Genomic DNA, 10248 nt, shown 5'->3' with positions numbered 1-10248 from the left:
GTGTATGTGTGGCGCCTTGTCGGCTTGCATGTATATAGTTAGGGCGTTCCCACGTATTGTGATAGCACTTCAAACATATACGATGTTATCTGTTGAAAGTTGTAACTCCTCATGAGACAGGTTGCTATGATGTGTCTATATATGCGACAGTTTTGAGACGGCGTCATGCCTTTCTATATATAAGTTCTTTATTATGCTAATTGTGGACGATTATAGTGATCAAGTGTATACGAGTGTCCAGCTTGGGCACTAGTCACGGCCTGCGGGGTTGGGTCGTGACAGGTTGGGTCGTGACAATTGGTATCAGAGCCCTAGGTTACCGGTCTCACGAGTACAAGAGCAAATGTCTAGTCGAGTCTTACGGAATGGTACGATGACGTCCGTACCCGTCCGCAAGAAGCTATAGGACATATAGCAGTTTTCCTTCATTCATTCCATCGTGCTACAACAATACCTCATCCCCAAGTTGGATCCAATTGGTATCTGGTCAATTTCAATTGGTATCTTGACAGGCAAATTGGTATATGTTGATTCCAATTGGTGTTCCTCTAATTCGATTCAAGGAAGACCTTCTATAAGGAGGTGTGTAATTAATTGTGTGACCAAGTAAAAGTTTCGTAGTAATGTTGTGTGATAGACTGGGTGATTATTTTGGGACCACTAGCGAGGTTAATAGCGCATTCCTACTTACGTGCTAAACGATTAAGTAATCCCCTACGCGATCTGAGCTGAAGTACTGTAAAAACAAAAAAAAATTAGTCAGTGGCATTGTAGCATCGCTGTAGGGGTATGGGGACCGCTACAGCGGGGTCACTATAGCGGGCAAAGGACCGCTACAGTGGGCCTTGGATTTCTGCCAGGCTATAGCGGCGTTTCTACTGCCATAGCGGTACCGCTGCAGCGGTCTAGTGACCGCCACAGCGGTACTCCCTGATCAGTAGCCTCCCCCTTCCATCCCCTGTTCTTCGAAGTTTTGTAGTCCATCCACAAACTAAAAAATAAATCAATCTCCAAAAGCAGACACGTGTATAAAAACATCCGCCCAACAAGGGCAATTGTCTTATGAGCACCCTTAAACTGGGGCACCCGCGTCAAACCGACCAAAACAAAGATTATCCAAACAAATCAAAACATAACCACAACAGTAAATTATCTAAACATCAAATCCCAACACGGGCTAATACTTACCAAAGCAGACATCGGCCTTTTCATAATCACTCAAGTAAAAGAGTTTATCAAATATCAGTTTCATACAATCAATGATTTTGGAATTGATCTTCGGCCATCGGCCTTTTCATAATCACTCAAGTAAAAGAGTTTATCAAATAGCAGTTTTATAAAATCAACGATATCGGATCATCACTGGATATCGGCCATGCATCATGAATGTGTGAGAATGCGTGCAATGCGTATATTAATTATCGACAATCAAGTTCAATATCACAAGTACCAATGAAAGGGTATGCTAACAATGTATCATATCACATTACCAACAGTGGTATGCCAACAGTATATCAATATCACAAGTACCAACAACGGGTACGCCAACAATGTGTCATAGTTCAAATACCAACAATGGTATATCAATTATATCTCAGTCAAGACAATAACATAGTGTAACGACCCATCCGGTCGTTATTAAACATTTCACTAAACCTTGCCCAATTTAAGTCTAAGGTTGTAGTTAATAAGCTTCATAAGATGTTTTAAGAGTTAGGAGTGGAAAAAAATCAATTTCGGAGGGGTGTGGAAAATGTCGGGCCAAAATTAAGGCGACCACCGTAGCGGTACCGCTATAGAGGTCCGAGGATCGCCGCAGCGGTCCACGCAGAAATAGTGTTCAAAAATTTGATATTCAGTCTATTTTCTCTCTTTTTTCAACATAAGACTTTCAAGGGCTGTTCCTAGGGTTCCTTATGAAAGAAAAACTATAGCCCCCAAGAAAAAGGAAACCCTTCTAATCCCTTTTTCCACCTTTCCCTATGAAGGATATCCGCTCGCAGATTCGGATAGAGGTTAAGAAGACGAGCAATTCATGGACAATCAAATATCTGTTCTCCAAAGAGGTAGGTTATGGTTTACTTTAGTTAGACTTTGATTAGCTAATCGTATATACGCTTAGAGTTGGCGGGAGAATGCATGCTTAGGTTTTCGAACAGTGGAGTTTGGGGGACGTACTTGTAATATGATCAAAGTAGGGTATAATTAGGGCCATGATAATAATGATTTAGCTTAATGGGAAGTGATGTTGTCGCTACGGAGATACCTCGTACTTACTTAACGTTACCCTAGAGGGGGGGCGGAGGGTGAATTCCGTGTGTATGTCTTATTGTTGAACGTTCATATGGTATTTCCTTGAAATTAGGAGGTCGTATTTATTGAATTATATGGAGTTGGCTTTGCATTACGCCCATCAAGGGCTGGGATTATGATTGATTTGTCATGTAGTTTCGTGCATTGAAGCTGCCGTGTTCATGCGAAAATACTGGTAACAGGCAAGGCTGGGTATCGCATTGTGTTATCCGGCCTTGTGGCCATGGGATCGAGTACTTGGATTACATAAATGTATACGGATTAATGTAAGCAGCGTCGGAGGTTCTTTTCGAAGCGGAGGTTTGTGCTTGGGTCTGAGGAGTATTCCGGAACGAGTGGTATATGGACACCATGGGTCCCCTACAGGTCATGGCTACTGAGCAAAGACATCAGATAGCATGTATGTACAGCGTGTCGGGTCTTGCATCACATTTGCATTGCACTGCATTCTCATGATTTATTGTTATACATATGTGTGTTACTGTCGTTAACATTGTCCACTAAACCGTGTGTGTTGTTGAGAGCCTGGTGAGGGAGGGGTTTTACACGAGGTGGTTGTAGTGTTGGTCGTCAGATAGTGATTTCTTTCCCTAGATATATCGTATCACAGTAGTAAGGTGAGGAGGTGAACTCTTTAAACAATAAGGGTAAAAGTACGGTATAAGACGAATGTGAACGCGAGAGTTACTAGGTTGCGATTTAGTATAATACCTTATGGTTGGTGAATAAAAGAAGCGAGCTTTGAGAGTAAAGAGGTAAGGGGGCGGTATGGTAATGGTCTTTATCTAGAATCTTGAGGTTCTTCGACTTACTTGCTTATCTTACTAAATTTATGTTGTATTGCGTGAACTAATCTTAGTCGACCTATGATGCTTACCAGTATGTGTGGTGTACTGATACTACTCTTGCTATGCCCTTTTTGGGTGTAGATGCGTTGCAGGTTTTAGCTGAAGTTTCGCCGCATGGGTCTATCGGATGTTCTCTTACAGCTTCGCATATCTCACTCCCGGCGGAGGTTGTGTCATCTAATTTATCTTTTTGTATTTTAGGAGCTCTTGTACCCGTCTAGACTAGATCCCGAGGGTTTTATTGCGGATTTATTTATATTGAAACGAGTCTGTAATAAATGTCTACTTTAAATTTAATTATTTTAAGGATGATTGCCACATGCTTTTAAGTGTTGGGTTTTATTAGGAAGGGTTCGCCTACTAGCTTGTCATATGGTAGATGCCCGCACGACCCGTGGGTTGGGCCGTGACACACAGATTCTGATATCTACTAACTAGTCATGGCATCAAACCATCACAATGGAACAATCAACACACAAAATGGGGTGGCTAGTCCTAACACACGACAGAGCCCAACCTAAGGCAATATCCAACCCGACTTCATACCCGAAGGTTCACATGCTATCTCCGACATCATAATCTAAATATGTGCTTCGCTATACGAAGTCTTACCAAAGGTAAGTCATAACCTACCTGGACTGCCGAACCGCAACACCAACAACTCACTCCTTTGCTTTGCCCTTCCGCTGAACCTCAGAACCAAAGTATTTTAAGCATAATCGAATTCTATATTTGAATTCATGAAGAATGATACTAAAATTGCTACTATTTCAATTCGGTCCCTTTTTAACCTAGAAATTGGAAAAACGAGGCCACAAGGGCAAAATGAGAAATTCGGGGGGGGGGGGGGCGGGGGGTATAATACCAAATTAAGTACTAGGCAATCATAATCCAACCATTAATTATTGATTTAGCCCAAGGATTAGCCTAATTTCTGATTTTAAGCAAAACCCCCAATTTGAGTATATACCCTAAGTGTTCAATTCCGAAATTCAATGTTAAAAGTGAAAGATATATGATTAATAAACTTAGATTGGTCGATATCTAACATAAACATCACCAATTTTATCATTCATAATCTTAGAAACAATGTTCTTCCAAACCCTTTTTCAACTCTTATTACCAAGGGTTTATTAAGGAAATAGAGGAATCTAACATGATAATGGGTTAAAGAAAGAATGAAGAAATGAGTAGGAATTACCTCTAAGATTTTCCTCCAACTATCCTTAAGAGCAGTTTCTTCAAGCTCAAATATCGAAATGGGACAAAATGAGGGTATAGGGCTTTTTAAAACTTCATTAATATTATTAACTGCCCGTCACCCTCTTCAACGGCACTGGGACCACCCCGGCGGTACCGCTTCAACGACACTTGAGCGCTTTAGCAGTAATGACCAAAGTCATTGACCGCTCCAGTGACAGGGCTACCGCTCCAAGCGGTGCCACTGCTGCGGTGCTAGTGCCACCAAAGCGGGCACCAGACACTAGAAAACTCCCAAAGTCTCACAATTTGATCCGATTTTCCGACTAGTTCCCGAGGCCATCTGCTCACATACCATATCCGTAGACACACATAAAAACGCCCTACGAACGCGCCCGTGGCCTCGAATTTCCCAACGGAGGTCTGGTTGATCGAGTCAACCCCCGATGCCTTAATTCCAATTTTCCATCCATCCGAGTGCATTGGGAACCGAACCAAATACACACATAAGTTCTAAATGACCATCCGGACCTGTCAGAATCGACGGAATTCCAAAAAAGTTTCGTTTGCCCAAAAGTCAACTTCGAGTTAAATATTTTTCACTTTAAGCATATATTTTCAAAAAAGTATCCCTAATTCGATCTAGACACCTCGGGAAACGTGTCAATGGTCCCTTCGGGTCACAAGTGAGCTAATCAATGCTCGAAAATGGGTGAAAATGCCAAAAATACTATAATGACTAAATGGGTCGTTACACTCGTGTTCACTCTGTAGACTCTAAGCAAATCTCGGAACGACTTTCAGCCACGAGAAACAGGAGTAGATCCAACCTAGAATTTTGCATTCATAAAGGAATACAACAAGTGCGAGTCGGACAAACCACGGTCTTCCAGTAGGTATCATCGACCTACTAAGTATATCTAACATAATTCAGACAATAAAGCAAGATAGGCAAATAAATTAACAAGTATAAGTCAAACATAATCGGAACCAAGTACACGTCATCGCCTAAGTAGAGCATCCAAACCCAAATGTGCCAAGTCTCAATATGTCCAATCCGAAACCAATATCACAAGTAAAACACCAAATCATCTCAATATAAGCCATGATGCAACAACAACAACATACCCAGGAAATTCCCATAATGTGGGTCCGGGAAGGGGTAGAGTGTCGTGCATCTCTAACCTTCAAGGTGGAGGTCAAGCTTTCCTAAGACCCTCGGCTCAAGAGAGAACAAGAACAAGACAAAAGGTTAGATAAGGACAAGCATAACAAAACAATATGAAAACGAGAAGCAACAAAAGCGAGAGAGTCATGATAAACAGTAGCTACCATAAATAAATAAGATACTCGAAGTACAAGACCCAACATTATAAGCAGAAATCAGATGGCAATAAACGAATGAGCAAACTACAACTATTAGGACGAAAGAAGTAAGCGAGACTACCTCCTAACCTTATCCCAATTTGAGTCCTCCACAGCCTCCTATCTAAGGTCATGTCCTCGGTAAGCTGAAACTGCGCCATGTCCTGTCTAACCACCTCTCCCCAATACTTTTTTGGCCTACCTGTACCTCTCCTGAAACCATCCATAGCCAATCTCTCAAACCTCCACACTACAGCATCTACGTCTCTCCTCTTGACATGTTCAAACCATCTCAGCCTCTCTTCCCGCATCTTGTCCTCTACCGATGCCACTCTTACCTTGCCCCGGATATCTTCATTCCTAATCCTATCCTTTCTAGTGTGCCCACACATCCACCGCAGCATTCACATTTCCGCGACTTTCATCTTCTGAACGTGAGAGTTCTTGACTGGCCAACACTCTACCCCGGTCTAACCACCACTTTGTAGAATTTGCCTTTAAGTTTTGGTGGCACTTTCTTGTCACACAACACTCCAGAAGCGAGCCTCCATTTCATCCATCCTCCACCAATACAATGTGAAATATCATCGTCGATCTCCCCATCTCCCTGAATAATAGGCCCAAGATACTTTAAACTTCCTTTCTTCTGGATGGCCTGGGTACCAAGCCTCACTTCCTCGTCAGCCTCATATGGTACGCCACTGAACTTGTACTCCAAGTACTCTGTCTTGGTCCTACTCAACTTAAATCCTTTAGACTCCAACGTCTATCTCCAATCCTCCAGCTTAGCGTTAACGTCTGTCTCCAGTGCAATGCAATAATGTATGAATGCAATGCAATGCCATGCAATGTTGTGTACACATGTACTCCAGATGGAAGTATCGATGTCTTGGTAGCACAGACCAAGGTGACTCGTGAAGTCTAAGTACCACTCGTCCCGGATCTTTGCCCAATAGACAGACGAGACCCCGAATCTTTACCCACGGGGGGTCTTCACCGGCACCACCCTGGGGGACTTGCGGAGTCCATGCACTCACTCAATCCATGATTTTGGAACGAACATCGGATATCAGACTCTCACGTCACTCAAGTAAAAATCGAGCCCAGCTCACCACAGTGTTTCATCAAGTATCAACTCACTCAATCCACGATTCCAGATGAACATCGAATATCGGATTCTCACGTCACTCAAGTAAAAATCGAGCCCATCTCATCACAGTGTTTCATCAAGTATCATCAAGGTATCAACAGTGAATCATGAATGGATGAGAATGCGTACAATGCATGTGTCAACATCAATAATCTGATTAATATCACAAGTACCAACATGGGTATGCCAACAACATATCAATGTCACAAGTACCAATATAGGTACGCCAATAATATATGAGTGTCACAAGTACCAACATGGGTATGCCAACAATATCAGTGTCACAAGTACCAACATAGGAGCGCCAATAATATCAGGAAAGACTACACAAGTCATATAAAACTCTATCCTAGTATCAACATCAACCCGTAAGATACTATAATATCACAATCAAGATGGAACAACAATTCCAATATCTACTAACAACACGTGGCATCAAGCCAACACAATAGAACAATCAAGTCACAACACAACGGGGTGGCTAGCCCCAATCACGCAATAGGGCCCAACCTAAGATAATATCCAACCCAACTTCATACCTGAAGGTTTACATTCTTTCTCCGATAATATTATCTAAATATATGCTTCGCTACACTAAGTCTCACCAAGGGTAAGCTATCCTGGAAGGCGGAACATCAATATCACCAACAATCACACCTTACCCTTTCCTTTCCTTGAGCCTCGAGATCAAGAAAGTATATTCATATTCTAAATCTAGATTAGAAATCATGAAGATCTATACCTATATTGCTATCATTCAAATTGGGTCAAAACCAACCCTAGAATTTGGGGAAACGGGACCCACAAGGGCAAAACAGGAAATTCGGGGGGTAAATTATCCAATTAAACACTAGGTGATCAAAACCCATCAACTAATTGCTAAATTAACTCAAGGATTCATCCAATTTCAAAATCCAAGCAAAACCCCCAATTTTTGGTATAAACCCTAACTCTTAAATTCAAGAATTCATCGCTAATAATGGAAGGTATATGATTAACAACCTTAGATACATCATAATCTAGAACAAATCAATTTCATCATTTAAAGCAACTTAGTAAGTCTAACCAATTTTATGAACTTCTCAAGAAAGACCATTAAACCTTCTTCATGAAAAACACCAATTTCCTACTTTAGAAATCATGGATTAAAGCTTAAACTAAGGGAATGAATCAAAGGGAAATACTTAGATTATAGTTTAGACCTTACCCCATGGAAGAAACTTGAAGAACATCCATGAATTCTCCCAAACCCAAACTTTCAAGATGAGAAAAACTCCAACAACATTAATAGCCAAAAACACCCAGCTGTTCTGCCTCATTTCTTGTGCCAAACAATCCCGAAACTTGCTTTTGATGCCTCCAATGGATTCCTTGTGAAATTCTAGTTAATTTAGGCTTTTGAATCACTCCATTTGACCTTATAATGAAGGAGATATGAAAGTTTCAATATTTGGAATAGTGCAGATTTTTAAATACGAATTCAGTGGCAATTTCGTAATTAAACTGAAAAATCTGGCAACCCAATTCTTAGTAAAATGACCATAATCCCCTCATACGATGTCGAAACTTGATGATTTCAGTTGCTATGGTTCCAAAATTACGATACGGATATAATGGTTCAGTTGAAACACGAATCAAAGGCCGTTTGCCCAATATGGTACCCTCGATGGTCAAATCGGCGTCGAAACCGAAAACAATCACTATACAACCCAAACTTATCCAAAACTCATCGGAATCTAACCAAACTTTGTGGACATGTCCAAAATCATCATACAAACTTATTGAAACTTTCAAAACATCGACACGGGATCATCTTGACCCGATGTTGACTGTGGTCAACTCCAATTCTAACTTTACCAGTTTCTCAACCAAAGACCCAAATCACACTCGAACCCTTCGAGAACCAACCAATGATACCACTAAGTCATAAATCACCCTTCGGACCTAATGGAACTATCGGAATTCGATTACGGGCATGTTTATCTAAAAGTCAACTTCGAGTCAAACGATTTTCGCTTTAAGACCAAATTTTCTAAAAGTCATTCCAAAACCCAAAATGATGCCTAGGGAACTGTGCCACCAGTCCCCACGGATCAAAATAGTACTAACAAGGCTGGGGGATGAGTCGACGGGGGCAAAAACAGTAAAAACGCAATAACGACCAAACGGGTCGTTACACTTACCCTCCCAGAATGCTCTTTTCCTAGCACCTTACCCACAACATCATTGGGAGAAATTTCAGACTCATCCACGGTACTTTGACTCATTGCTAGCTGAATTTTTTCGTAAATAAACGTACATAATAAAATAGAATTGAGTCAATATTATACCAACATGAAAACATCCATCAAATGCATTAAAGATTATCTCGCTCCCTTTCTGTTTCCCTAATTCTTCTTTCTCTTCATATATGGCCAAAGGTAGTGGACTCCTTTGATCCGATCACATCAAACACTTCCTCCCTATCCCACAGTCCTCAATTCTTTTCTTGAACCCCACCAACAATTTTCACATAACAAGTTTTTCAAAGATTGAACCTTTTTTATCATCATCATCAATGGACTCACAATTCAAGAACAGGTCACCACCATCTACTATTCAATTCCTAGTGAATCTTAACTACCCACTACTTATCATGATCAAGAAGAGGAAGAGCAAAACAGACTAGTCATTGATGAAATGGACTTTTTTGCTGATTTAAAAGTCCATTGATGATGGGCAAAACAGACCAATCATTACTGCCAATGACACTGAGAGGAAAGAATTCAACACCCCTCCTCCTGAATTGGATTTTAACATTAATGTAAGCTTACCTAAATTAGCAATTTTAACATCTTCTCACTGCGAACACTTATAGTGATCAGTCTATAGTGGAAAATGACTTATCCCCTAATAATTCTGAAGATAAAAGAACCAAGAGTGAGGTAAGTGTAATTAAGATCACTCACTAATGATAGTATTCATGACTATATTTGGTAATTTAGCTATATTAACATAACTTGAATGACACTCTTTTTGCAGCTAGCTATTTGGTAATTTAGCTATATTAACATAACTTGAATGACACTCTTTTTGCAGCTAGCAGTTTTTCAAGCTGAATTGGAAAGAATGAATGGCGAAAATCGATAACGAGGAGAAGAAGTCATGAGCGCAACTTACAAATATTTCTTTTGCCTCCTCATTTACATATGATCGATCTTGTTTCTTGTGTGTAGCAAGATAGAGTTGTGCTCGTCCAGGCCTTCTCCCCGTCTGAGCAAACTATGTACGAAAAAAGATAAGTAGGATTAACTTAATTAATATAGAAGGAACAATAAATAATAAGTTCAATCAGTAAAGTAAGATAAACAAGGTGACATCATTTCCTTTCAT

This window comes from Lycium ferocissimum, chromosome 11, assembly GCF_029784015.1.
Source record: "Lycium ferocissimum isolate CSIRO_LF1 chromosome 11, AGI_CSIRO_Lferr_CH_V1, whole genome shotgun sequence".
In the NCBI taxonomy this organism is placed as follows: Eukaryota; Viridiplantae; Streptophyta; class Magnoliopsida; order Solanales; family Solanaceae; genus Lycium; species Lycium ferocissimum.
This window is presented reverse-complemented; position numbering follows the sequence as displayed.